Genomic DNA, 26,608 nt, shown 5'->3' on the forward strand with positions numbered 1-26,608 from the left:
CGAAGCAACGACTACCTGCGCCAACGGTCGCCTGCAACGCTACAGGAACAACGAACAATGCGCGGACTGCGCGCGTAGAAGTCAGAGCAGGCGCAGATGGCGCATCGGACAGTGAACAGGACCTGTCCGGTGCACCACCGGACTGTTCGGTGGCCCACATGTCAGAAGCTCAAACGGTCGAACCCTAACGGTTGGGTGACGTAGCTGGCGCACCGGACATTGTCCGATGGTGCACCGGACTGTCCGGTGCGCCATACGACAGCAGCCTTCCCCAACGGCCATTTTGGTGGTTGGGGCTATAAATACCCCCAACCACCACACTTCAATGCATCCAAGTTTTCAGCCATCAAACCTCATACATGAGCTCTAGACTTCATTCCAAGACACAAACAAAGAGATCAAATCCTCTCCCAAGTCCGAAATCACTCCAAACAAATTACTGACTAGAGAGAGAGACTTTTGTGTTCTTTTGAGCTCTTGCTCTTGGATCACTTTTCTTCTTCTATTCTTGTTTCCAACTTACTTGCAATCAAAGCAAGAGACACCAAGTTGTGGTGGTCCTTGTAATGGACTAAGTGTCCCATTTGATTGAGAAGAGAAGCTCACTCGGTCTAAGTGACCGTTTGAGAGAGGGAAAGGGTTGAAAGAGACCCGGTCTTTGTGACCACCTCAAGGGGGAGTAGGTTTGCAAGAACCGAACCTCGGTAAAACAAATCACCGTGTCATACGCTCTTATTTGCTTGTGATTTATTTTTGCCCTCTCTTTCGGACTCGATTATATTTCTAACGCTAACCCCGGCTTGTAGTTGTGCTTAAAATTTATAAATTTTAGATTTGCCTATTCACCCCCCTCTAGGCAACTTTCAATTGGTATCAGAGCCCGATACTTCATTAAGAGCCTAACCGCTCGAAGTGATGTCGGGAGCTCACGCCAAGAAGGAGATGGTGACTGGTGAAAAGCCCGCCATAAGCCACGGGAGGGCTCCATCGGGGGAGTCCGGCAACAAGAAGAGGGAGGAGTCACCTCCCCGCGTCAAGTCGCACCGGAGTGGCGACAAGAAGAAGAAAATGAAGAAAGTGGTCTACTATGAGACCGACTCTTCGTCGCCCTCCACCTCCGGCTCCAACACGCCTTCCGTCACTTCTAAGCGCCATGAGCGCAAGAAGTTTAGTAAGATCCCCTTACGCTATCCTCGCATTTCCAAACGCACCCCTTTACTTTCCGTCCCACTAGGCAAACCACCGGTTTTGACGGTGAAGATTATTGCATGTGGAGTGATAAAATGAGGCACCATCTAACCTCACTCCACGCTAGTATTTGGGACATTGTTGAATTTGGTGCGCAGGAACCATCCGTGGGGGATGAAGGCTATGACTCGGATGAGGTAGCCCAAATCCGGCACTTCAACTCCCAAGCCACCACTAAACTCCTCGCCTCTCTAAGTCGAGAGGAGTATAATAAGGTGCAAGGGTTGAAGAGTGCCAAAGAAATTTGGGACGTACTAAAGACCACACACGAAGGAGACGAGGTGACCAAGATCACCAAGAGGGAAACAATCGAGGGGGAGCTTGGTCGCTTCATGCTTCATCAAGGGGAGGAGCCACAAGCAATGTACAACCGGCTCAAGACTTTGGTGAACCAAGTGCGCAACCTCGGGAGCACCAAATGGGATGACCATGAAATGGTCAAGGTTATTCTTAGATCACTCGTTTTCTCAACCCTACTCAAGTTCAATTAATTCGTGGTGATCCAAGATATAAACTAATGTCTCCCGAGGAAGTGATAGGAAAGTTTGTGAGCTTTGAACTCATGATCAAAGGCTCCAAACAAATCATTGAGCGAGGCACCACCTCCACACCCGAGGTGCAACCCGTCGCCTTCAAAGCGATGGAGGAGAAGAAGGAGTCTACACCAAGTAGGCTTCCCATCGACGCCTCCAAGCTCGACTACGAGGAGATGGCTTTAATCATCAAAAGCTTTCGCCAAATCCTCAAGCAAAGGAAGGGGAGAGATTACAAGCCCCGTTCCAAGAAGGTGTGCTACAAATGTGGTAAGCCCAGTCATTTTATTGCTAAATGTCCGTTATCTAGTGATAGTGACAGGGGCAACGACAAGAAGGGAAAGAGAAGAGAAAAGAAGAAGTATTACAAGAAGAAGGGCGGCGATGCCCATGTATGCCGCGAGTGGGACTCCGACGAGAGCTCCACCGACTCCTCCTTCAACGAGGACGCCGCCAACATCACCGTCAACAAGGGCCTTCTCTTCCCCAACGTCGGCCACAAGTGCCTCATGGCAAGGGACGGCAAAAAGAAGGTAAAAACTAGAGCCTCCACTAAATATGTGTCATCCAGTGATGATGATAACTCTAGTGATGATGATGATAATTTGCTAGCTCTTTTTGCCAACCTCAACATGCAACAAAAGGAGAAATTAAATGAATTAATTGGAGCCATTCATGAAAAGGATGAACTCTTGGATAGCCAAGAGGACTTTCTAATTAAAGAAAATAAAAAGCATGTTAAGGTTAAAAATGCTTATGCTCAGGAAGTAGAAAAGTGTGAAAAATTAACTAGTGAGCTAAGCACTTGCCATGATATCATTTCCAACCTTAGAAATGAGAACACTAAATTTATTACTAAGGTTGAGAAGTTAGATAGTTGTGATGATTCAATTGTTAGTCTTAGAAATGATAATGCTAATTTGATTGCTAAGATTGACAATTTGAATGCATCTCTCTCTAGCCTTAAAGTTGAGAATGAAAAATTAATTGCTAAGGCTAAAGATTTAAATGTTTGCAATGATGTTATTTCCAATCTTAGAAATGAAAATGTCATGTTACATGCTAAGATTGATGAATTAAATGTTTGCAAACCCTCTACATCTATCATTGAACATGTTACTATCTGTACTAGATGTAGAGAGATTAACGTTGATGCTATTCATGATCACCTTGCCTTAATTAAACAACAAAATGATCACATAGCTCAACTTAGTGCTAAGATTAATGAGCATGACTTAGAAAATGAAAATTTTAAATTTGCTAGAAGCATGCTCTACAGTGGGAGACACCCTGGCATTAAGGATGGCATTGGCTTCCAACAGGGAGACAATGTCAAGCTTAATGCCCCTAAGAAATTGTCTAGTTTTGTTAAGGGCAAAGCTCCCATGGTTCAGGATAACGAGGGTTACATTTTATACCCTGCCGGTTATCCTGAACACAAAATTAGGAGAATTCATTCTAGGAAGTCTCACTCTGGCTCTCATCATGCTTTTATGTATAAGAGTGAGGCATCCAGTTCTAGGCAATCCACTCATGTTAAATTGCCTAAAAATAAAACTCCTATTGCATCAAATGAGCCTATCATTTCATTTAAGACTTTTGATGCTTCTTATGTTTTAACTAACAAATCAGGCAAAGTAGTTGCCAAATATGTTGGGGCCAAACACAAGGGCTCAAAGACTTGTGTTTCGGTACCCAAGGTGCTTGTTTCTAATGTAAAAGGACCCAAGACCGTTTGGGTACCTAAGAACAAGGCCTAAATTTGTTTTGTAGGTTTATGCATCCGAGGGCTGAAGTTAGATAATTGATAGCGGGTGCACAAACCACATGACTGGAGAGAAAAGGATGTTCTCCTCCTATGAGAAAAACCATGATCCCCAAAGAGCTATCACATTCGGGGATGGAAATCAAGGTTTGGTCAAAGGACTTGGTAAAATTTCTATATCACCTAACCATTCTATTTCCAATGTTTTTCTTGTAGATTCTTTAGATTACAACTTGCTTCCAGTTTCTCAATTATGCAAAATGGGCTACAATTGTCTTTTTACGGATATAGGTGTTACTGTCTTTAGAAGAAGTGATGATTCAGTAGCATTTAAGGGAGTGTTAGAGGGTCAGCTATACCTAGTTGATTTTAATAGAGCTGAACTCGACACTTGCTTAATTGCTAAGACTAACATGGGTTGGCTCTGGCATCGCCGACTAGCCCACGTTGGCATGAAGAATCTTCATAAGCTTCTAAAGGGAGAGCACATTTTGGGACTAACAAATGTTCATTTTGAGAAAGACAGGATTTGTAGCGCTAGTCAAGCAGGGAAGCAAGTTGGTATTCATCATCCACATAAAAACATCATGACGACTGACAGGCCACTGGAGCTACTCCACATGGACCTATTTGGCCCGATAGCTTACATAAGCATCGGCGGGAGTAAGTACTGTCTGGTTATAGTGGATGATTATTCTCGCTTCACTTGGGTGTTCTTTTTGTAGGAAAAATCTCAAACCCAAGAGACCTTAAAGGGATTCTTGAGACAGGCTCAAAATGAGTTTAGCTTAAGGATCAAGAAGATAAGAAGCGACAATGGGACGGAGTTCAAGAACTCACAAATAGAAGGCTTTCTTGAGGATGAGGGCATCAAGCATGAGTTCTCTTCTCTTTACACGCCACAACAAAATGGTGTAGTGGAGAGGAAGAATAGAACTCTACTTGACATGGCGAGGACCATGCTTGATGAGTACAAGACTTCGGACCGGTTTTGGGCGGAAGCAATCAACACAGCTTGCTACGCCATCAACCGTCTCTACCTTCACCAAATCCTCAAGAAGACATCATATGAACTCCTAACCGGTAAAAAGCCTAATGTTTCATATTTTAGAGTCTTTGGTAGCAAATGTTTTATTCTTGTTAAAAGAGGTAGAAAATCTAAATTTGCTCCTAAGGCTGTAGAAGGCTTTTTACTTGGTTATGATTCAAACACAAGGGCATATAGAGTCGTTAACAAGTCCACTGGACTAGTTGAAGTTTCTTGTGACATTGTGTTTGATGAGACTAACGACTCTCAAGTAGAGCAAGTTGATCTTGATGAGCTAGATGATGAAGAGGCTCCATGCGTCGCGCTAAGGAACATGTCCATTGGGGATGTGTGTCCTAAGGAATCCGAAGAGCCTCCACATGCACAAGATCAACCATCTTCCTCCATGCAAGCATCTCCACCAACCCAAGATGAGGATCAAGCTCAAGATGATGAAAATGAAGATCAAGAGGAGCCACCTCAAGAGGAGGACAATGATCAAGGGGGAGATGCCAATGATCAAGACAAGGAAGATGATGAGGGTCCAAGACCGCCACACCCAAGAGTCCACCAAGCAATACAACAAGATTACCCCATGAACTCCATCCTCGGCGATATTCATAAGGGGGTAACCACTTGATCTTTGCACATTTTTGTGAACATTACTCCTTTGTGTCTTCTATTGAGCCATACAGGGTAGAAGATGCATTAAGGGATTCAGATTGGGTGTTGGCGATGCAAGAGGAACTCAACAACTTCACAAGGAATGAGGTATGACATCTTGTTCCACGTCCTAATCAAAATATTGTAGGAACCAAGTGGGTCTTCCACAACAAGCAAGATGAGCATGGTGTGGTGACAAGGAATAAAGCCCGACTTGTGGCCAAGGGATACTCACAAGTCGAAGGTTTGGATTTCGGTGAAACCTACGCACCCGTAGCTAGGCTTGAGTCAATTCGCATATTACTTGTCTATGCTACTTACCATGGCTTTAAGCTTTACCAAATGGACGTGAAAAGTGCCTTCCTCAATGGACCAATCAAGGAAGAGGTCTATGTTGAGCAACCACCCGGCTTTGAAGATAGTGAGTACCCTAATCATGTCTATAAACTCTCTAAGGCGCTTTATGGGCTCAAGCAAGCCCCAAGAGCATGGTATGAATGCCTAAGAGATTTTCTTATCGCTAATGGCTTCAAAGTCAGAAAAGCCGATCCTACTCTCTTTACTAAAACTATTGCAAATGATTTGTTTGTATGCCAAATTTATGTTGATGATATCATATTTGGGTCTACTAACAAATCTACTTGTGAAGAGTTTAGTAGGATCATGGTACAAAAATCTGAGATGTCTATGATGGGGGAGTTGAAGTATTTCTTAGGCTTTCAAGTCAAGCAACTCTAAGAGGGCACCTTCATTAGCCAAACGAAGTACATTCAAGACATACTAACCAAGTTTGGAATGAAGGATGCCAAGCCCATCAAGACACCCATGGGAACCAATGGACATCTCGACCTCGACACGGGAGGTAAATTCGTAGATCAAAAGGTATACCGGTCGATGATAGGATCTTTACTCTATTTATGTGCATCTCGACCGGATATTATGCTTTCCGTATGCATGTGTGCAAGATTCCAAGCCGATCCTAAGGAAGTTCACCTTAGGGCCGTGAAACAAATCTTGAGATATTTAGTTCATACTCCTAAGTTTGGCCTTTGGTACCCCAGGGGATCCACATTTGGTTTAATAGGATATTCAGATGCTGATTGGGCAGGGTGTAAAATTGATAGAAAGAGCACATCAGGGACTTGTCAGTTCTTGGGAAGATCCCTGGTGTCTTGGGCTTCAAAGAAGCAAAATTTTGTCGCTCTTTCTACCACCGAAGCCGAGTACATTGCCGCAGGCCATTGTTGCGCGCAATTGCTTTGGATGAGGCAAACCCTTAGGGACTATGGTTACAAGTTAACCAAAGTTCCTCTCCTATGTGATAATGAAAGTGCAATCCGCATGGCGGATAATCCCGTTGAGCACAGCCGCACTAAGCACATAGCCATTCGGTATCACTTTTTGAGGGATCACCAACAATGGGGGGATATCGAGATTGCATATGTTAGCACCAAAGAACAATTAGCCGATATCTTCACCAAGCTATTAGATGAGAAAACATTTACCAAACTTAGGCATGAGCTAAACATTCTTGCTTCTAGGAACTTTGATTGATTCCTTGCACACATAGCTCATTTATATACCTTTGATCATATCTCTTTCATGTGCTATGACTAATGTGGTTTTCAAGTGTATTACATGCTAAGTCATAGATTGAAAGGGAAATGGAGTCCTCAGCAAAGACAAGGCTTCCACTCCACTCCATCGAATTATTCATCCTTCGCCGTCGCTCCACACCGCTCTTCACTTTGGTATAATCTTCACTCATATATTGTTGGCCAAAGGGGGAGAGAAAGTAACATGGCTTATATTTCACTCACAAGTATCCGTTTTTGGCGATTCATGCCAAAGGGGGAGAAAGTATTAGCCCAAAGCAAAAGGACCGCACCACCACCAATTTCAAAAATTAGTCTTTCAATATTGTATTAAAAAGAAGTTCTTCGATTGGTATCTTATTTTTGATATGATTTCAAATTGGTTTAAAACCCTCTTGAACACTAAGAGGAGAATTTCATTAAGGGGGAGTTTTGTTTAGTCAAAGGAAAAGCATTTGAAACAGGGGGAGAAAATTTCAAATCTTGAAAATGCTTCTCAAAATCTTATTCATATACCTTTGACTATTTGCAAAAAGACTTTGAAAAGAATTTCCAAAAGATTTTGCAAAAACAAAACATGTGGTGCAAGCGTGGTCCAAAATGTTAAAATAGAAGAAAGCATTCGTGCATATCTTATGAAATGTAAATTGGTTTAATTCCAAGTAACCTTTGCACTTACCTTATGCAAACTAGTTCAATTCTGCACTTATACATTTGCTTTGGTTTGTGTTGGCATCAATCACCAAAAATGGGGAGATTGAAAGGGAAATAGACTCACACCTTTTCCTAAATGATTTTGGTGGTTGAATTGCCCAACACAAACATTTGGACTAACTAGTTTGCTCTAGATTATAAGTTTTACAGGTGCCAAAGGTTCACAATAAACCTGTTGGGGACTTGTTCTCAAATGCTAAGAGTTAAGAACAAGGCAACACAGAAAATGTTAAACGTTAAAGTCCTTCGTCCTTCGAAGCATTATTTCACTTGGGATATAATGATTTTCGGACGAATGTTATGAAGGACATACCTTCATAAACATTACATATCATAATGAAGAAGGAATTACATGGAATATAAAAGATAACATAAACAGTTATGTATTATTATCAACTCATTTCTATTTTATTGCTATGGAAAAATAGAAATGATATCGGGTTACAAATATACCTTTGACTTGAAAGAAGGTAAAAGTACAAACGTGATGCAAAAGCAAATGCCCAGTCAGCGTGAACAGTATAGGGTTACTGTTCATCTATTTATAGGTATGGGACGCAACCCATGTAAAATTACACCTATGCCCTTTACATCTGCTAATAACTCTATAATAATTCATCGAGGTCTAAATAGCCTTTTCATCTTTAAGTCGGTTTCCCTTTCCGCTATCATGCCGAAGCTCTTCTACACACAGCTTCGGCTCCGCGCCATCCTTCGTACCCCTTCTGTGCTTCTTCACGTTATGGTTTTAACTCAGGTCCGAAGATACCTGTTCACACATTGTACTCCAGAAACATTGTTAAATCATGTTTTTGAGGACCTTCGGAAGCCGAAGGCCCCCAACAGTAGCCCCTCGCAATATTAATTTGTTAGAATGATAAATTCAGATTGCGATATGGACGAAGGCCCCGAGCCGAAGGTCCGAAAAAACACCTTCCCTTTGCTAGAATAACAACAGCCACTACCAAGCGGGACCCTTCAGTTTTCGACGTACTCGGCATATAAATAAGAGCACATCGCGGATTCATTTGACACACTCCCTTGCCATCTGCTTTTGCTTGCCCAATTTTTAGCCCTTGCACACCAACACTTTCTTGGCTTTGAGTTTTTAAGCTTCATATTCAAGAGCAGTTTTTCAGCACCTCCGAAGATGTCTCAAGATAAAAAAGCTGTTGCTAAAGCGAAACTGAGCCTTTCTGAAGAGAAGAATCTTGGTTTTCTTGAATTAATGGCAAAGACAAATACAGAGAAGATTATCAGGGAGATTTTAGAAGGCTTGTCTGAAGATACTGGTGATAGCGACAGTTATGATGTGGAAAGTGGTGGAGAATACTCCGAAGATCGACCCTGGCGACCAAGTCATGCAGTTTTTGGAAAATCAACTATTAAACAGAGTCATCTTGATAATATGAGGGGAAGATATTTTTGGGACATGTCTATTGTAAGGGCTGATGACGGAGAGAGGACTGTGCCTACTCCCGAAGAGAATGAAGTTGTGATCTTTCGAAGCTTTTTTAAGGCTGGGCTTCGGTTTCCATTAAGCAAATTTGTGGTTGAGGTTTTAAAGATTTATCAAGTCTACCTACATCAAATTACGCCCGAAGCAATCATAAGAATGGGAGTCTTTGTCTGGGCCATGAGGAGCCAGGGCTTGGAGCCAAATGCAAAAAGCTTTTGTAATTTACATGAGCTAGTATATGAGACGAAACCCTGGGGTAAAGAGCAATATCATAACAATTTTGGCTGTTATAGCTTTGGTGCCCGCTCTGGGTCAAGCTGTCCCGTGCCAACTTTTCGGAAGAGATGGCCCGGGGACTGGATGAAGGAATGGTTCTATGTGAAAAATGATTTGAAGGCACGAGAGGATATTAAAGATATCATCATGCGCCCTATCTGGCAGTGTTTCGGACTCCAGAAACCGAAGGTGGAAATGGATGAAGCAGCCAAAGAATGCCAGAGGGCCTTCGGCATAGTCTGCTCTTTCATCGGGACAAGAGATTTAGTCCAGGAGCACATAACTTTCAGAGTATGGCCACTTGTAGAAAAGTGGGAAATGCCAAAAGAAACTATTACCAAGCCTGACGAAGGTGGGCTGATTAGGATGAAGTTCACCTTCAGATACGAGGGTAAATTTGTCGAGCCAGATGATGATTGGCTGAAATGTATTGAAGCCACAAGCGATGAACTGCTTGGGCCATACTCCAAGACGGAAGATAATGCGCTATCAGCGAACTTCGATGGTTGGAAAAAGAAGAGGCTAAACAGAGTTTTTTATGCTATTGGATTCGTCTATCCTGACTATCGTTACCCAATACGGGGTCAAAAAAGAAAAGGTACAACTTCTGTGAAGGAAGTTGCTTCGGCCGCTCCTAGTGAGCCAACGCCGAAGAGGAAAAAGATGAAGGTTCTTACGCACCGGCCACGCTATATTGAGCCGGCCACAGTGCCCGAGTTTGTCGGCAAGGCTTCTTCGGCTACTGAAGTCAAAAAAACTATACTTGCACAGAAAGCTGAAGAGCTGTCTGCAACACCGAAGGCTGAAAGAACTGAAGAGTCGAAAGCTGAAGGGACAAAAATATCAGAAATTTTAAGCCCTTTGGCAGAAGTTGGGTGCCACAAGCTCAGAAGGGTCCGGCTGTGACACCCAAAAGGAAAAGGATGGTTAATGTTTTGGATGTACTGGAGACAATAAAGTCTTCAAGCTCTACGCCGAAAAAAGTTGCCGAAGCTCAAAAAGCACAAATTGAAACAACAGCCTCTGGAGGCGAAACTACAAAGCACCAGGCTGAAATCAAAACTGGACCTTCAGAGTCTACCAAAGAAAAATCCTTGGAAACCGAAGGAGAAAGTAGAAAGGAAAATTTAAAGCAAATTCTGTCTGAAAAAACTCTTTCTTCAACTCCTGAAGCACCTTCCAAATTGCCTGATTATATTGTGCGACATGCTTCGGGCAAAATACTATCTGAAGAAGAAAAACGAGAAGCTCATCATTATGCCTAGAAATTAAAATATCCGAAAGGGGCGTTGATATTCAATGGCAGCGGAGAAGAAGACTTCTTGTATTGTCTCCCAGATAGCAAGGAAATCTCTGTCTGCCAGGAGATGACAAGAAGCTTCGGATTCCCAACTCTAGAAGATGGGCTTTCAGTTTTGTCAAAAGATGAATTGGCCGACAGCTTAGCATATAACAGCTTAAAGGTGAGAAAATACACTTTTTGCGTGGTTAGAAATTCGTGTGTTTATTTCTTAATATCACATTCCTTTTGCAGGGCCTTATTCTCAGCAATGCCCTCAGAGCGCAAAAAAGTGCCGAAGATGAAGGGTGCACCATGGCTTTAAACAACCTTCGTTCCGAAGTAATTGAGCTAAGGAATGAAGGTCTTGAGAAAGATAAAATATTAAATTCATTGGTGAATAAAATAAAAGAAGACGAAGCTGCTTCCAAAGCCCAAGCTGAGGCCCAGAAGCGCGAAATTGAGGATCTTCGGAAACAGCTAGCCGAAGCTAAAGAAAAATGCGCAGTTGCAGAAGCTAAACGAGAAATTAGTGAACAATGGACAAATCATTTAGAGAAAAACGTTGAAGAACTTTGTGCATCCAAGGAAAGGTGTTATGAAAAGTCTATAGAGTGTGTTAAGAAAATAAAAACTAGCTTCGCCAATGTTGGCGCACTCTCTAACGAAGACAACTTCGTAAGAGGTGATCCTGAAGGCCCAATTGATTGGATCAGCAACGAAGCTGAAGCTTTTGAGGAAGTTTTGAGTGGTCGCGGGGATATCTGCGCTTTCTCAGGTGCCCGAGGAATCGTGGCTATTTTGGAGAAATCATGCTGCGACCATGTGAAAACTTTGGCTCAAGCCGAAGCTACTTTAAGTATTGAAGATACAAAAGACCATTCGGCCGAAGCCAGCTTAGTGGGCGGAAAATTCTTTACTGACATCTGGGAGAATGGCGGCCGAAAGATGGCGCACGAGATAATAAAAAAGAGTGAAAAAGATTCTCATGATGCAAAAGAAGCGATGAAGGCAACTGAAAAAACTGTGGAACTAGAAAGGAGGATAGGTATTGCTTAATATCTTCTAACTTTATGTTTTATTTTTGCGACTTCGAAATTATTTACGTTTTCTATCGTAGTTGAGCTATCTCCTTCCCCAGAGCCCTTCGAGCCAACAGCCGACCCAGAAGCAAAGAGAGAGGAAGAAATCACTAAAATGGCAGAAGCTATTTTAGATGAAGCTATTTCTCAACTGTTGAACGAAGCTGCGGAAGCAGTTTTGAAAGAAGAATAGTTGTTATTTTAAAAACATTTGGAATGTAATATTTGCTGAACAAAGTGTGTAATATTTTTATAATTTTGAATGTAATGTATAAGTTGCTTGTAACTTATTTCTTTACGATGCATGAAACTTTACATACATACCGTTTTTGAGCCTTCGGCAAAAAAACACCTTCCCTTCTTTTCATGCTTCGTGAAGAATATCCATATTTCATAAAAACATCCAATCTTCGTAAAATCAGTAAGCAATAGATCTTTTCATTTTAGAGTTTGACGAAGGTATGCTTATCCAATAATTATTTTGTGCCTTGGAACTGCTTCTTCGAAACAATCTCCGAAGATCAACATTGAACCCCCTTCTTGCGTCATTGATGCAATATGATGTATGATGTTATGCTATGCAAATGATGTGATGATGTGATGTTATGAAAAATGATATTTGTGCCGAAGATCAGCGCTAACTTTTCGCTGTAAGCCTCCCTTAGGAGCTTCTTCGCCTTCTATTTCGGCGGTATCAGCGTTTATTTTTCGCTGTAAGCCTCCCTTAGGAGCTTCTTCGCCTTCTATTTCGGCGGTATCAGCGTTTATTTTTCGCTGTAAGCTCTGCATTCCCTTTGGAACGACTTTTGAGCAGAAAACTTACGCTGCGTTCCCTTAGGAACGACTTTTTGTTGCTTCGGGAAACTTACGTTGCGTTCCTTAGAACGACTTTTTGTTATTTCAGAGATTCTCCTTGTAACCATAAGTTCTTATGCTTCGGCAACTTTTTTTGAACTCCATTATTCTGTGGAGAAGGTATACTTTTACTATGGCAAAAACGAAGCTATTACAAGAAATTGAAAACGACAAAAAATACTTAGGCTTTCAATAATTGTTCCTTATTAAAAAGAAAATGATACTGAATGCAAAAATTGTTGCCGAGGTAGGATATCTTGTTAGTAGATATGCTTCGATTCTGGCATAGTATTATTGACTGTGCGAGCTTCGGACTCCTCTCTGAAGTCTCGTTGGTGGTGAGTGTGCTGACTCCCTTCTGGCTGCTGGCCTCGTTGCATTGGTGGTGGAGGTGGAGGCTGTTGCCAAGATGCCTGAAGTTGGCTTGCCGAAGCAACAGAAGCTGCAGGGTGGTTACCCACATACTCTGGAATATACGGTGAGTGGTACGAAGCAGTATGCATAACTTGCTTCGGCTGGCTCTGTTGGGCTGCAGCTTCTGCTATCTCTTTCTGTTTCTGGATGGTGACATGGCACATCATGGTAGTGTGGCCCTTGTCCTCACCACAGAATAGGCAATAAATTTTTCTGGGCTGATCCCCAAACCTTCCTCCGAAGCCCCTGGCACCTCTGCCCCTTGGAGCTGGGGGCCGAGGATAGCTCTGTTGCTGCCCCGAAGCCTGGGAGGAATATTGCGGCCTCTGTTGCTGACTTCCCCTGTCGTCATTCTGAGTGGAATGAATTGATCTGACATGCCTAGGATGGATTCTCCCTCCGAAGCCCCTAGCCATTTTGGAGAACCTGTAAGCTTCCTCCCTTCTTTGTCGAAAGTCATTGTCAGCGCGGATGTATTCATCCATCTTCTGAAGCAGTTTCTCCAGGGTCTGAGGGGGCTTCCTGACGAAGTATTGGGCTGAAGGTCCTGGCCGAAGCCCCTTAATCATGGCCTCAATGACAATTTCATTGGGCACTGTTGGCGCTTGTGCCCTCAGGCGCAAGAACCTTCGGACATACGCTTGGAGGTATTCTTCTTGATCTTGCGTGCACTAGAACAAAGCTTGAGCGGTAACTGGCTTCGTCTGAAACCCTTGAAAACTGGTGACCAGCATGTCCTTCAGCTTTTGCCATGATGTGATTGTTCCTGGCCGAAGAGAGGAGTACCAGGTTTGTGCAACATTTTGACTGCCATGACGAAAGATTTCGCCATGACCATTGTGTTGCCGCCATAGGAAGATATTGTTGCTTCGTAACTCATCAGAAACTGCTTCGGATCTGAGTGTCCATCATACATGGGGAGCTGTGGTGGCTTGTAAGACGGAGGCCAAGGTGTAGCCTGCAGTTCTGCTGACAGAGGAGAAGCATCATCAAAAGAAAAATTTCCATGATGGAAATCCTCATACCAGTCATCCTCATTGAAGAAGCCCTCTTGATGAAGCTCTCTGTGCTGAGGCCTTCGGTTTTGCACATCTTGAGCAAGATGACGAACTTCTTCAGAGGCTTCGTCTATCTGCCTTTGTAGATCAGCTAGCCAAGCCATCTTTTCCTTCTTCCTTTGTACTTGCTGATGGAGCATCTCCATATTCCTGATCTCTTAGTCCAAGTCGTCCTCCTGGGGCGTTGGACTGGTGGCCTTCCTCTTCTGGCTTCGGGCCTCTTGAAGAGAAAGGGTCTCCTGGTTCGGGTCCAGCGGCTGCAGAGCTGCAGCCCCTGTCGCTGAAGCTTTCTTTGGCGGCATGACGAAGGTCGATGCTTGTCGAAGGTGTTCAAAACTCAAAAAGTGGAAGTGAGTTCACCGGAGGTGGGCGCCAATGTTGGGGACTTGTTCTCAAATGCTAAGAGTTAAGACAAGGCAACACAGAAAATGTTAAACGTTAAAGTCCTTCGTCCTTCAAAGCATTATTTCACTTGGGATATAATGATTTTCGAACGAAGGTTATGAGAGCACCTAGAGGGGGGGTGAATAGGTGATCCTGTAAAAGCTTAAACTTATAGCCACAAAACTTTGATTAAGCGTTAGCACAGTTTATGCCAAGTGGCTAGAGAGGAGTCAAAAACACAATAACCACAAGAATTCAATCACAGAGATGACACGGTGGTTATCCCGTGGTTCGGCCAAGTACAAAACTTGCCTACTCCACGTTGTGGCGTCCCAACGGACGAGAGTTGCACTCAACTCCTCTCAAGTGATCCAATGATCAACTTGAATACCACGGTGTTCTTGCTTTTCTTTTCTCAATCCCGTTTGCGAGGAATCTCCACATCTTGGAGCCTCTCGCCCTTACAAAAGATGTTCACAGAGAATCACGGAGCAAGGGAGGGAATGAGCAACGCACACAAGACTTCAAAAGATCAGAGCAACACGCACACAAGCAGCAATAAGAGCTCGCAACACAACTCAAAGAGTACACAACTCCACAAGAGCTCTATATGCTATCACAATGAATCGAATGCGCTAGATCAATGTCTTGGTGCTTAGAAAGGTTGTAGGAATGCTTGGTATCCTCCTCCATGCGCCTAGGGGTCCCTTTTATAGCCCCAAGGCAGCTAGGAGCCGTTGAGAACAAATCTGGAAGGCCATCCTTGCCTTCTGTCGTCGGGCGCACCGGACAGTCCGGTGCACACCGGACACTGTCCGGTGCCCGATTTCTTTCCTTAACAGGCGCAGCCGACCGTTGCCGACCGTTGCAGATCTGGCGCACCGGACAGTCCGGTGCACACCGGACAGTCCGGTGCTTCCTTCCGACCGTTGGCCAGACCACGTGTCGCGCGCAGATTCCGCGGCCGACCGTTGGCTCAGCCGACCGTTGGCTCACCGGACAGTCCGGTGCACACCGGACAGTCCGGTGAATTTTAGCCGTACGCCGTCGGCAGATTCCCGAGAGCGGCGTCTTCAGGTCGAGACAGCCTGGCGCACCGGACACTGTCCGGTGCACCACCGGACAGTCCGGTGCCCCAGACCGAAACAGCCTCTTGGCTGTACACAGCCAAGTCTTCTCTTCTCTTCTTCTTTCTGTTTCTAATACTTAGACAAGTATATTAGTACACAAAACCAATGTACTAAGACTTAGAAACATACCTTTGCTCTAGATTTGCACTTTGTTCATCCATGGGCATTGATTCACATTTAAGCACTTGTGTTGACACTCAATCACCAAAATACTTAGAAATGGCCCAAGGGCACATTTCCCTTTCAATCTCCCCCTTTTTGGTGATTTATGCCAACACAACATAAAGCAACTAGAACAAGTGCAAAATCACTTCAAATAGAATAAATTTGAGTTTTATTCAATTTTGGATATATGGATCATCTTTGCCACCACTTGGTTTGTTTTTGTAAATCAACCTCAAATCTCTATCTCTAAGTCAAACACACATGTTGAAGCATAAAGAGAGTCATTCCAGAAGAGATTGATTTCCCATAATCACTACTCCCCACAAGAAACCAACTTTTGACAAAAAGACAATAAGAGAGTTTTGACAAAACAAAAAGCTCTATTCTACTATTTTCAAAATTTCTCAAGTGGTAGCTGATCCATGTATTGCTTTGGCCTTTATTTTCTCCCCCTTTGGCATCAAGCACCAAAACGGGATCAACTTTGGCCCTTTAACCCCATTGCCTCACCAAAATCTTCAATTAAGAGCAAATGGCAATAAGAGTTCATGAGATGAACTTGGAATAAGTTACCCTCTCATCGGAGTGCAGTGGAAGTCTTTCATGGTCCAAGTCCACCTTTTCCCTTTTAATTTTCCTTCGAGACATATGGTTAGTCTCATAGGGTCAAGTTGTAACACATCTCCCCCTAAACATGTGCATCACTTTGCAACGGACTTGTGAGGTCCAGGGAGTGTTTGTACAACTTGAGCACCACAATAAGCAACAAAATGCAGAATGACCATGATCAAAGGCATATACACATGTATGCTACAATTCAATCCAAGTTCCGCGAATCTAAGACATTTAGCTCACTACGCAGCCTACAAAAGGTCTTCTCATCTAGAGGCTTGGTAAAGATATCGGCTAGCTGGTTCTCGGTGCTAACATGAAACACTTCGATATCTCCCTTTTGCTGGTGGTCTCTCAAAAACTGATGCCGGATGTCTATGTGCTTTGTGCGGCTGTGCTCAACAGGATTCTCCGCCATGCGGATAGCACTCTCATTATCACATAGGAGTGGGACTTTGCTCAGATTGTAGCCAAAGTCCCGGAGGGTTTGCCTCATCCAAAGTAGTTGCGCGCAACACTGTCCTGCGGCAACGTACTCGGCCTCAGCGGTGGATAGGGCAACGGAAGTTTGTTTCTTAGAGTTCCACGACACCAGGGACCTTCCTAAGAATTGGCACGTCCCCGATGTGCTCTTCCTATCGACCTTACATCCAGCATAGTCGGAGTCTGAGTATCCAACCAAGTCAAAGGTAGACCCCTTTGGATACCAGAGCCCGAAGCAAGGCGTAGCAACTAAATATCTCAGAATTCGCTTCACCGCCACTAAGTGACACTCCTTAGGATCGGATTGAAATCTAGCACACATGCATACGCTAAGCATAATATCCGGTCTACTAGCACATAAATAAAGCAAAGAACCTATCATGGACCGGTATGCTTTTTGATCAACGGACTTACCTCCTTTGTTGAGGTCAGTGTGTCCGTCGGTTCCCATCGGAGTCTTTGCGGGCTTGGCGTCCTTCATCCCAAACCGCTTCAGCAGATCTTGCGTGTACTTTGTTTGAGAGATGAAGGTGCCGTCCATGAGTTGCTTCACTTGGAACCCAAGGAAGTAGTTCAACTCTCCCATCATTGACATCTCGAATTTCTGTGTCATCACCCTGCTAAACTCTTCACAAGACTTTTTATTAGTAGAACCAAATATTATGTCATCGACATAAATTTGGCACACAAACAAATCACCATCACATGTCTTAGTGAAAAGAGTTGGATCGGCTTTCCCAACCTTGAAAGCATTAGCAATCAAGAAATCTCTAAGGCATTCATACCATGCTCTTGGGGCTTGCTTAAGTCCATAGAGCGCCTTAGAGAGCTTACACACGTGGTCGGGGTACCGTTCATCCTCGAAGCCAGGGGGTTGCTCCACGTACACCTCCTCCTTTATTGGCCCGTTGAGGAAAGCGCTCTTCACATCCATTTGGAACAACCTGAAAGAATGGTGAGCGGCATATGCTAGCAAGATACGAATTGATTCTAGCCTAGCCACAGGAGCAAATGTCTCCTCAAAGTCCAAACCTGCGACTTGGGCATAACCTTTTGCCACAAGTCGAGCTTTGTTTCTCGTCACCACCCCGTGCTCGTCTTGTTTGTTGCGAAACACCCACTTGGTTCCCACAACATTTTGCTTAGGACGAGGCACCAGTGTCCAAACTTCATTGCGCTTGAAGTTGTTAAGTTCCTCCTGCATGGCCAACACCCAATCCGGATCTAGCAAGGCCTCCTCTACCCTGAAAGGCTCAATAGAAGAGACAAAGGAGTAATGTTCACAAAAATTAACTAGTCGAGATCGTGTGGTTACTCCCTTGCTAATGTCACCCAGAATTTGGTCGACAGGATGATCCCTTTGAATCATTGCTCGAACTTGGGTTGGAGGTGCCGGATCCGCTTCTTCCTCCATCACATGATCATCTTGTGCTCCCCCTTGATCACACGCCTCCTGTTGATGAACCTGTTCATCGTCTTGAGTTGAGGGATGCACTGTTGTTGAGGAAGAAGGTTGATCTCGTTCAACTTGTTCCTGTGGCCGAACTTCTCCAATCGCCATGGTTCGTATAGCGGCCGTCGGAACATCTTCTTCATCTACATCATCACAATCAACAATTTGCTCTCTTGGAGAGCCATTAGTCTCATCAAATACAACGTCGCTAGAGACTTCAACCAAACCCGATGATTTGTTGAAGACTCTATACGCCTTTGTATTTGAGTCATAACCTAACAAAAACCCTTCTACAGCTTTGGGAGCAAACTTAGAATTTCTACCTTTCTTCACTAGAATGTAGCACTTGCTCCCAAATACACGAAAGTAAGATACATTGGGTTTGTTACCGGTTAGTAGCTCATACGACGTCTTCTTGAGGAGGCGATGAAGGTAGACCCTGTTGATGGCGTGGCAAGCCGTGTTCACGGCTTCCGTCCAAAAGCACTCGGGGGTCTTGAACTCTCCTAGCATTGTCCTCGCCATATCGATGAGCGTCCTGTTCTTCCTCTCTACCACACCATTTTGTTGTGGTGTGTAGGGAGCGGAGAACTCATGCTTGATCCCTTCTTCTTCAAGGAATTCCTCCACTTGAAGATTCTTGAACTCGGACCCGTTGTCGCTCCTTATCTTCTTCACTTTGAGCTCAAACTCATTTTGAGCTCTCCTGAGGAAGCGCTTGAGGGTCCCTTGGGTTTCAGACTTATCCTGCAAAAAGAACACCCAAGTGAAGCGGGAAAAGTCATCAACAATAACCAGACCATACTTACTTCCTCCTATGCTCAGATAGGCGACGGGTCCGAAGAGATCCATATGCAACAGCTCCAGAGGTCTTGAAGTGGTCATCACATTCTTGCTGTGATGTGCTCCTCCCACCTGTTTACCTGCTTGACAAGCTGCACAAGGTCTATCTTTTTCGAATTGCACGTTAGTCAAACCTATCACGTGTTCTCCCTTTAGAAGCTTGTGAAGGTTCTTCATCCCCACATGTGCTAAGCGGCGATGCCACAGCCAGCCCATGCTAGTCTTAGCAATTAAGCATGCATCTAGACCAGCCTCTTCTTTTGCAAAATCAACTAAATAAAGTTTGCCGTCTAATACACCCTTAAAAGCTAGTGAGCCATCACTTCTTCTAAAGACAGACACATCTACATTTGTAAATAGACAGTTGTACCCCATGTTGCATAATTGACTAACTGATAGCAAATTGTATCCCAAAGACTCAACTAAAAACACATTAGAAATTGAGTGCTCATTAGAAATTGCAATTTTACCTAACCCTTTTACCTTGCCTTGATTCCCATCACCGAATATAATTGAATCTTGGGAATCCTTATTCTTGACGTAGGAGGTGAACATCTTCTTCTCCCCCGTCATATGGTTTGTGCATCCGCTATCAATAATCCAGCTTGAACCCCCGGATGCATAAACCTGCAAGGCAAATTTAGGCTTGGGACTTAGGTACCCAACTCTTGTTGGGTCCTACAAGGTTAGTGCAAATATCCTTAGGGACCCAAATGCAAGTTTTGTCTCCCTTGCATTTTGCCCCTAACTTCCTAGCAACAATTTTCTTATCCTTTCTACAAATGGCAAAAGAAGCATTTAAAGCACAATAAATTGTAGAAGGTCCATTTACTACTTTCCTAGGAGCATTATGAACTACATTTCTCCTAGGCATTTGATGTATATTTTTCCTAGGCATATTTCTATTATGCACATAAGAAGAACTAGAAGCAACCATGACATGAGCATCAAAATCATCATAAGCATTATAACCCCTATAAGCACTTCTAGTTTGTTTTCTATCATGATACAAAAAAGCATGGTTCTTTTTAGTGCTACTAGCCATAGGAGCCTTCCCTTTCTCCTTGGCGAAGATAGGAGCCTTATGGCTTGTCAAGTTCTTGACTTCTCTTTTGAAGCCAAGCCCATCCTTAATTGAGGGGTGTCTACCAACCGTGTAGGCATCCCTAGCAAATTTTAGTTTATCAAAATTACTCTTGCTAGTCTTAAGTTGAGCATTAAGACTAGCTAATTCATCATTCAATTTTGAAATAGAAACTAAGTGTTCGCTACAAGCATTAATATCAATATCCTTACACCTAGTGCAAATTTCAACATATTCAACACAAGAGTTGGATTTATTTGCTTCTACTAGTTTAGCATTTAAATCATCGTTTATGCTCTTTAAGTTAGAAATAGAATCATGGCATGTTGACACTTCACAAGCAAGCATTTCATTCCTCTTAATTTCTAATGCAAGGGATTTTTGAGCCTCTACAAACTTATCATGTTCTTCATACAACAAATCCTCTTGCTTTTCTAAAAGTATATTCTTTTCATTCAAGGCATCAATTAATTCATTAATTTTGTCTATCTTAGATCTATCTAAGCCCTTGAACAAACATGAATAATCTACTTCATCCTCATCACTAGATTCGTCCTCACTTGAAGAAGCATAGGTAGAGTTGCGAGTACATACCTTCTTCTCCCTTGCCATAAGGCATGTGTGACGCTCGTTGGGGAAGAGGGTTGATTTGTTGAAGGCGGTGGCGGCGAGTCCTTCATTGTCGGAGTCGGAAGAGGAGCAATCCGAGTCCCACTCCTTGCCTAGATGCGCCTCGCCCTTTGCCTTCTTGTAATGCTTCTTCTTTTCCCTCTTGTTTCCCTTTTCCTAGTCACTATCATTATCGGGGCAGTTAGCGATAAAATGACCAATCTTACCGCACTTGAAGCATGAGCGCTTCCCCTTCGTCTTGGTCTTGCTTGGCTGCCCCTTGTGACCCTTTAGCACCGTCTTGAAACGTTTTATGATGAGAGCCATCTCTTCATCATTAAGTCCGACCGCCTCAATTTGTGCCACCTTGCTAGGTAGCACCTCCTTGCTTCTTGTTGCTTTGAGAGCAAAAGGTTGTGGTTCGTTGATCGGTCCATTCAAGGCGTCGTCCACGTACCTTGCCTCCTTGATCATCATTCGCCCGCTGACGAATTTTCCTAAGACTTCTTCGGGCGACATTTTGGTGTACCTGGGATTCTCACAAATATTATTCACCAAATGAGGATCAAGAACGGTAAAGGACCTTAGCATTAGTCGGACGACATCGTGGTCCGTCCATCGCGTGCTTCCGTAGCTCCTTATTTTGTTGATAAGGGTCTTGAGCCGGTTGTATGTTTGAGTTGGCTCCTCGCCCCTTATCATCGCGAACCGTCCAAGCTCGCCCTCCACCAACTCCATTTTGGTGAGCAAGGTAGCGTCATTTCCCTCATGAGAGATCTTGAGGGTATCCCAGATTTGCTTGGCGTTATCCAAGCCACTCACTTTGTTATATTCATCCCTGCACAATGAAGCTAGAAGAACAGTAGTAGCTTGTGCATTCTTATGGATTTGCTCATTAATGAATATAGGACTATCCGAACTATTAAAGTGCATTCCACTATCTACAATCTCCCATATACTAGGATGGAGAGAGAATAGGTGACTACGCATTTTGTGGCTCCAAAATCCGTAGTCCTCCCCATCAAAGTGTGGGGGCTTGCCGAGTGGAATGGAAAGCAAATGTGAATTTGAACTTTGCGGAATACGAGAGTAGTCAAAGGAAAAGTTAGAATTAACCGGTTTCCTTTGCTCGTAGTCGTTGTGGTCGTCGTCCCTTTGGGAAGAAGAGGATTCGTCGCTGTCGTAGTAGACGATCTCCTTGATGCGCCTTGTCTTCTTCTTCTTCCCATCTTTACGTCTGTGGCCCGAGCCAGAGTCGTTGGATTTGTCATCTTTTGGCTCGTTGACGAAGGACTCCTTTTCCTTGTCGTTGATCACGATTCCCTTCCCCTTAGGATCCATCTCTTCGGGCGGTTAGTCCCTTTCTTGAAGAGAACGGCTCCGATACCAATTGAGAGCACCTAGAGGGGGGGGGGTGAATAGGTGATCCTGTAAAAGCTTAAACTTATAGCCACAAAACTTTGATTAAGCGTTAGCACAGTTTATGCCAAGTGGCTAGAGAGGAGTCAAAAACACAATAACCACAAGAATTCAATCACAGAGATGACACGGTGGTTATCCCGTGGTTCGGCCAAGTACAAAACTTGCCTACTCCACGTTGTGGCGTCCCAACGGACGAGAGTTGCACTCAACTCCTCTCAAGTGATCCAATGATCAACTTGAATACCATGGTGTTCTTGCTTTTCTTTTCTCAATCCCGTTTGCGAGGAATCTCCACAGCTTGGAGCCTCTCGCCCTTACAAAAGATGTTCACAGAGAATCACGGAGCAAGGGAGGGAATGAGCAACGCACACAAGACTTCAAAAGATCAGAGCAACACGCACACAAGCAGCAATAAGAGCTCGCAACACAACTCAAAGAGTACACAACTCCACAAGAGCTCTATATGCTATCACAATGAATCGAATTCGCTAGATCAATGTCTTGGTGCTTAGAAAGGTTGTAGGAATGCTTGGTATCCTCCTCCATGCGCCTAGGGGTCCCTTTTATAGCCCCAAGGCAGCTAGGAGCCGTTGAGAACAAATCTGGAAGGCCATCCTTGCCTTCTGTCGTCGGGCGCACCGGACAGTCCGGTGCACACCGGACACTGTCCGGTGCCCGATTTCTTTCCTTAACAGGCGCAACCGACCGTTGCCGACCGTTGCAGATCTGGCGCACCGGACAGTCCGGTGCACACCGGACAGTCCGGTGCTTCCTTCCGACCGTTGGCCAGACCACGTGTCGCGCGCAGATTCCGCGGTCGACCGTTGGCTCAGCCGACCGTTGGCTCACCGGACAGTCCGGTGCACACCGGACAGTCCGGTGAATTTTAGCCGTACGCCGTCGGCAGATTCCCGAGAGCGGCGTCTTCAGGTCGAGACAGCCTGGCGCACCGGACACTGTCCGGTGCACCACCGGACAGTCCGGTGCCCCAGACCGAAACAGCCTCTTGGCTGTACACAGCCAAGTCTTCTCTTCTCTTCTTCTTTCTGTTTCTAATACTTAGACAAGTATATTAGTACACAAAACCAATGTACTAAGACTTAGAAACATACCTTTGCTCTAGATTTGCACTTTGTTCATCCATGGGCATTGATTCACATTTAAGCACTTGTGTTGACACTCAATCACCAAAATACTTAGAAATGGCCCAAGGGCACATTTCCCTTTCAATCTCCCCCTTTTTGGTGATTTATGCCAACACAACATAAAGCAACTAGAACAAGTGCAAAATCACTTCAAATAGAATAAATTTGAGTTTTATTCAATTTTGGATATATGGATCATCCTTTGCCACCACTTGGTTTGTTTTTGTAAATCAACCTCAAATCTCTATCTCTAAGTCAAACACACATGTTGAAGCATAAAGAGAGTCATTCCAGAAGAGATTGATTTCCCATAATCACTACTCCCCACAAGAAACCAACTTTTGACAAAAAGACAATAAGAGAGTTTTGACAAAACAAAAAGCTCTATTCTACTATTTTCAAAATTTCTCAAGTGGTAGCTGATCCATGTATTGCTTTGGCCTTTATTTTCTCCCCCTTTGGCATCAAGCACCAAAACGGGATCAACTTTGGCCCTTTAACCCCATTGCCTCACCAAAATCTTCAATTAAGAGCAAATGGCAATAAGAGTTCATGAGATGAACTTGGAATAAGTTACCCTCTCATCGGAGTGCAGTGGAAGTCTTTCATGGTCCAAGTCCACCTTTTCCCTTTTAATTTTCCTTCGAGACATATGGTTAGTCTCAAAGGGTCAAGTTGTAACACATCTCCCCCTAAACATGTGCATCACTTTGCAACGGACTTGTGAGGTCCAGGGAGTGTTTGTACAACTTGAGCACCACAATAAGCAACAAAATGCAGAATGACCATGATCAAAGGCATATACACATGTATGCTACAATTCAATCCAAGTTCCGCGAATCTAAGACATTTAGCTCACTACGCAGCCTACAAAAGGTCTTCTCATCTAGAGGCTTGGTAAAGATATCGGCTAGCTGGTTCTCGGTGCTAACATGAAACACTTCGATATCTCCCTTTTGCTGGTGGTCTCTCAAAAAGTGATGCCGGATGTCTATGTGCTTTGTGCGGCTGTGCTCAACAGGATTCTCCGCCATGCGGATAGCACTCTCATTATCACATAGGAGTGGGACTTTGCTCAGATTGTAGCCAAAGTCCCGGAGGGTTTGCCTCATCCAAAGTAGTTGCGCGCAACACTGTCCTGCGGCAACGTACTCGGCCTCAGCGGTGGATAGGGCAACGGAAGTTTGTTTCTTAGAGTTCCACGACACCAGGGACCTTCCTAAGAATTGGCACGTCCCCGATGTGCTCTTCCTATCGACCTTACATCCAGCATAGTCGGAGTCTGAGTATCCAACCAAGTCAAAGGTAGACCCCTTTGGATACCAGAGCCCGAAGCAAGGCGTAGCAACTAAATATCTCAGAATTCGCTTCACCGCCACTAAGTGACACTCCTTAGGATCGGATTGAAATCTAGCACACATGCATACGCTAAGCATAATATCCGGTCTACTAGCACATAAATAAAGCAAAGAACCTATCATGGACCGGTATGCTTTTTGATCAACGGACTTACCTCCTTTGTTGAGGTCAGTGTGTCCGTCGGTTCCCATCGGAGTCTTTGCGGGCTTGGCGTCCTTCATCCCAAACCGCTTCAGCAGATCTTGCGTGTACTTTGTTTGAGAGATGAAGGTGCCGTCCATGAGTTGCTTCACTTGGAACCCAAGGAAGTAGTTCAACTCTCCCATCATTGACATCTCGAATTTCTGTGTCATCACCCTGCTAAACTCTTCACAAGACTTTTTATTAGTAGAACCAAATATTATGTCATCGACATAAATTTGGCACACAAACAAATCACCATCACATGTCTTAGTGAAAAGAGTTGGATCGGCTTTCCCAACCTTGAAAGCATTAGCAATCAAGAAATCTCTAAGGCATTCATACCATGCTCTTGGGGCTTGCTTAAGTCCATAGAGCGCCTTAGAGAGCTTACACACGTGGTCGGGGTACCGTTCATCCTCGAAGCCAGGGGGTTGCTCCACGTACACCTCCTCCTTTATTGGCCCGTTGAGGAAAGCGCTCTTCACATCCATTTGGAACAACCTGAAAGAATGGTGAGCGGCATATGCTAGCAAGATACGAATTGATTCTAGCCTAGCCACAGGAGCAAATGTCTCCTCAAAGTCCAAACCTGCGACTTGGGCATAACCTTTTGCCACAAGTCGAGCTTTGTTTCTCGTCACCACCCCGTGCTCGTCTTGTTTGTTGCGAAACACCCACTTGGTTCCCACAACATTTTGCTTAGGACGAGGCACCAGTGTCCAAACTTCATTGCGCTTGAAGTTGTTAAGTTCCTCCTGCATGGCCAACACCCAATCCGGATCTAGCAAGGCCTCCTCTACCCTGAAAGGCTCAATAGAAGAGACAAAGGAGTAATGTTCACAAAAATTAACTAGTCGAGATCGTGTGGTTACTCCCTTGCTAATGTCACCCAGAATTTGGTCGACAGGATGATCCCTTTGAATCATTGCTCGAACTTGGGTTGGAGGTGCCGGATCCGCTTCTTCCTCCATCACATGATCATCTTGTGCTCCCCCTTGATCACACGCCTCCTGTTGATGAACCTGTTCATCGTCTTGAGTTGAGGGATGCACTGTTGTTGAGGAAGAAGGTTGATCTCGTTCAACTTGTTCCTGTGGCCGAACTTCTCCAATCGCCATGGTTCGTATAGCGGCCGTCGGAACATCTTCTTCATCTACATCATCACAATCAACAATTTGCTCTCTTGGAGAGCCATTAGTCTCATCAAATACAACGTCGCTAGAGACTTCAACCAAACCCGATGATTTGTTGAAGACTCTATACGCCTTTGTATTTGAGTCATAACCTAACAAAAACCCTTCTACAGCTTTGGGAGCAAACTTAGAATTTCTACCTTTCTTCACTAGAATGTAGCACTTGCTCCCAAATACACGAAAGTAAGATACATTGGGTTTGTTACCGGTTAGTAGCTCATACGACGTCTTCTTGAGGAGGCGATGAAGGTAGACCCTGTTGATGGCGTGGCAAGCCGTGTTCACGGCTTCCGTCCAAAAGCACTCGGGGGTCTTGAACTCTCCTAGCATTGTCCTCGCCATATCGATGAGCGTCATGTTCTTCCTCTCTACCACACCATTTTGTTGTGGTGTGTAGGGAGCGGAGAACTCATGCTTGATCCCTTCTTCTTCAAGGAATTCCTCCACTTGAAGATTCTTGAACTCGGACCCGTTGTCGCTCCTTATCTTCTTCACTTTGAGCTCAAACTCATTTTGAGCTCTCCTGAGGAAGCGCTTGAGGGTCCCTTGGGTTTCAGACTTATCCTGCAAAAAGA

This window comes from Zea mays, chromosome 3 (assembly GCF_902167145.1).
Source record: "Zea mays cultivar B73 chromosome 3, Zm-B73-REFERENCE-NAM-5.0, whole genome shotgun sequence".
Taxonomy (NCBI): domain Eukaryota; kingdom Viridiplantae; phylum Streptophyta; class Magnoliopsida; order Poales; family Poaceae; genus Zea; species Zea mays.